The 3,967-nt window shown below is 44.1% G+C and overlaps 1 long non-coding RNA gene across 1 annotated transcript; it reads right to left on the reverse strand.

The window, feature by feature from the left end:
• Positions 1–441: 441 nt before the first annotated feature.
• On the reverse strand, positions 442–3,030 carry LOC308140676. The gene is made up of 3 exons (XR_013936960.1): positions 2,865–3,030; positions 1,811–1,948; positions 442–453 (listed from the first exon to the last, which is right to left on the reverse strand). It is a non-coding gene; the product is annotated as an uncharacterized lncRNA (long non-coding RNA).
• Between the last annotated feature and the right edge of the window lie 937 nt (positions 3,031–3,967).

A 3,967-nucleotide genomic window follows, 5' to 3' on the forward strand; every position in this document is an offset into this window, starting at 1 on the left:
ATATATGATGAAATTATTGATATTTTCACAAAACCAAACAATTACTACTGAAGATGACAAGAATCTCAACTTAAAGCCAATTCTAACAACGCTTTCTGGTACAAAATACAATGAAATGTTCAGATAATTTCTTCTTTAACTGTTGCCTTCTGGGTATTTTTACAAGCTCCACTTGATAGCATGGCTTTGAAGCTAATGCTAGTTAGTTATCTTTCACAGCAGCATCGTGATATCTCAGCTTATGTTTTGTCTGCTTCTCAAGACGTTTGTTTGAAAACGAATGTTTCCATGACATTATATGATGTGGTTTGGCTGGATTGGAGCCTCTTGCGAGCTGGATATGGCCCACGGGCCTGATGTTTGGCAGCTTTAGAAGTTGAATGTGATTTTACCTTCAGAGTGTAGGACACCTTCTCCTTCTCTGCACAGATGTGGAGGAGTTCCCGTACAGACCTGGAAACACACACGTGTTACAGCCTCTGAAATGTCTCAGGTATTCCTCCGTTGGTGTTTAGCCTTTGCGTCTTCTCGTAACATATTTATGAAGCGATTTCAGGTGACATGTTAAGGAATCAGAGGCAGTCTTTGTCGTTTGGCCCCGCATAGGACCAAACTAACTTTTCACGAGAAAATACTAAATAATAAACAACAGCAAAAACATCTGTGGGTTGGGGGTTAGTTTTCACAGCATGATTGGCTTTCAGTCTATTTTTCTCACAGTTTTTTTCTCTATCCTGCACGTCAGGGGTGTCAAGCACATTTTAGTTCAGGGGCCACATACACACCCCGGTTTCATCTTGACTGGGCCGGGTCAGTAGAATAGAGCCATAATAACCTTTGAATTTAAACTCTGAAGTTTCTCTTTGTTGTGATGCAGAGTATACTTGATGAAAATGTCAATATTTAAAAAAAAGAAAATACAACTACTAGTAAAAATGGCGACAATATCTACATAAAGCCAATTTAAAGAAACCTTCTGGTGCAAAATACATTGAAATGTAAAAAAATTCAATAAAAAACCCTCAATCCAAAGTCCAAAAATCAATGTTTTCTTTGAAATGTTGACCATTTGCTGGATGGTTTGTCCTGATTGGAGCATCTTGAGGACCAGTTTTGGCCCATGAGCCTAATGTTTGATACTACGTCAAAGATATGCGACCTTTGTGGCCAAAGAACCATTTATGACTTTACAACAAATAAAGCTTGTCTTGAGTCTCAAAATACGTTTAACTTTTCAAATCAAGATAACAAGATTTCAGAATTTCAAATAATGAATGTTTAACTATATTTAAGAAAACTGTACTTTATCAATGAAGAGCTGCTGACATTTTATGATTGTATTAACAGTTTTAGCCATTTAACCATTTCCTTTGTTTGTGATACACGTTTAATATCAGAAACTGCTCAACTACCTTTTTATTTATGAGCCACTTTGTCACTTCAAACGTCATTAAATATAAAACAATACAAATAACTTTGGGAAAGCTATAGGAAGTCCAATAACCGGAGATTGGCGGTTCGAATCCCACTCTATCCAAGTCAGTGTCGTTGCCTTGCCCATGGAGACATGGGCAAGGCACTTTACCCACGTTGCCTCGTATGCATGGGTATGAATGGTGCAAAATGGCAGCCACGCCTCTGTCAGCATGCCCCAGGGCAGCTGTGACTGCAGCGTAGCTTCCCACCACTGGTGGGACTGGCGTGAAGGAATAATGCTTTCTGTATGAGCTTTGAGTCAGTCTGAAAAAAAGCACTATATAAATCCAGGCCATCCTCATCATCATAGGGTTAGTTAAGATGTGGGACTGACCTGATGTTGACTCCGGGCGTTTTCCTACATCATGGTGTACGTCTTCCCCGAGCCAGTTTGTCCATAAGCCAGTATGCAGACGTTGTATCCGTCTACACAGGAGGTTATCACTGGGAGCATTCCTGAAAACACCTCCTCCTGTCAGCAGAGGGAAGAACACTGTCTGATAATCAGAGCAAGAACACAAGGACAGACTGCTTGATGTTTAGGACTCAGAATTTGTTCAGACAAAGGGCTGTGGGAAGTTGGTTTAATAGATTTTTACGCATCAGTCTACACCACAAACTACGCCACTTCACTAAAACTCAATAAAATTGCAGATGCTTCATAAATATGCTGTGTGTTTTTCTGTTTTCTTTTTCCTGTGTTTCCCTCCCCTTGTGTGTCTATGGTGGGCGGAGTCGACATGTCATGCACTGGAGCTGGGTGGAACACCTGAAAGCTTCATCATCGCCTCCTCCATAAAGCCTCTAGATCGCTCTTCCCTCATTGCCAGATCGTCGGTTTATCAAAGAGGTACTCCGCTCAGCCAGCTCAGCTTTTGGAAAGGAAACCTTTGTGCCCTTTTGGACCTCATTGGTGCTAACTTGGGTTTTTTCCTCCTCTGTTCAGACACGGTGTGTGCTGCCCGAGTTTCAGATCTCCAGTTCTCGACTCCAGCTGCCTGACTCCCACTTGGACTCAAATCGCTCCTGGAGATCCATAGATTCCAATTAAGAACTATTCTACTCTCTGCAGTCCGACTCCTGTCAGCTTTTGGATCCTACACACACCGCAAGCCATAACAAGAAGACTCTAACCAGCTCTTGGCAGTTGCATCTCGTATTGTGAAGGCAGAAAATAAACATTTGGAGCAGCTGAGTTAGCACAACTTTGTTCATTAGTTTAAACTGCTCTGTAGCTCAGTAGGATTTTACTCCAAGCTGTGCTACATGCTAAATAGTTTCAGGCTCACACACCAGTGATGCTACATGCTACACATGATTAAATTATGGCTGATACATTCATTTAAATCTATGGAATAGTAATTCAATCCGTGGAAACTAGCCGTTACCTGTGTGCTGCTGGAAGTGTAGACTTTGTCAAACTGGAACTTTTTTTTACTTCCTTTCTGAACAAGCACCACTTCCTGGTCGTGGGTGGTCTCGAGACAGCTGGAGGTTGTGTCGCTCTTCCTGCAGCGACAGAACACCCGGATGTTTCCCTGCAGCTCCAGTACCTTGTTGTACAGGCTCTTCCTCTCTGCTGCCTCCCTCCTGTAGAGCGATCGCAGCTCCTCCACCTCAGCTGCTCCCTCCAGCTCCACTTTGGTCAACCTCCCTATGGAGCCCTTCAGCTGCTCCAGCTGGTTCCTCATGTCAGCCAGAGCTTGATGGACTGTGGCCTTGAGCTTCTTGTTGGAGACATTCAGTGTACGGGTCAGGTGGCCCACCTGGAGGAGCTGGGCAGGGTCCAGGGTGGGCTGGGAGACCGCTTTGGCTGGAGAGACAGCAGGAGCTCGGCTGTTCAGGAGGGATCTGATCTTCTCTCTTGCTTGCTGCCGGTCAGCTTCCAGCTCAGCCATTCTCTGATTGAGGTGCTGGACAACGTCAGTGAGGTAGCGCACCTCTCCCACCAGGTAGCTGTTCTTCTGGAGGAGACTGTCTGCCTCTTTCTCTTTAATCTGGAGCTTATTCATCAGATCCCCGATGGCACGGTCCCTCTCCAACAGCGCCCTGCTGGGTGGAAGCAAGATGTTCAGGTGCAACATAGAGGCAGACACAAGCAGCAACACCAAACACCGAATTATGTGTTGGTTTGAACACACACTGGTCTTTCTGCGTGAAGTTTGCATGTTCTTCCCCCGGTACTCTGGCTTCCTCCCACAGCTCAACAAGATGCACAGGAGTTTAATTGGTGACCCTAAAAATGCCTGAGTGTCTGTGGTTGTTTGTCTCTTTGTGTTTACCCCAAGGTGCTTCCAGCCCTCGCTCAGAGTTAGTCTTCATTTTAACACATTAATGATAAAAAAAAAAAAATAGCAACACTAGTACCAGCGGTCTGATATTGCACAGCATTCTCATACTTGTTAAAGATCACCAATGCAACCCTGTGAGTATTATGTGATGTCATGGATCAACGGCATCATCAGCAGGCAGACAAGAGAGGACTAGAGAT

This window comes from Blennius ocellaris, assembly GCF_963422515.1.
Source record: "Blennius ocellaris genome assembly, chromosome: 15".
NCBI lineage: Eukaryota > Metazoa > Chordata > Actinopteri > Blenniiformes > Blenniidae > Blennius > Blennius ocellaris.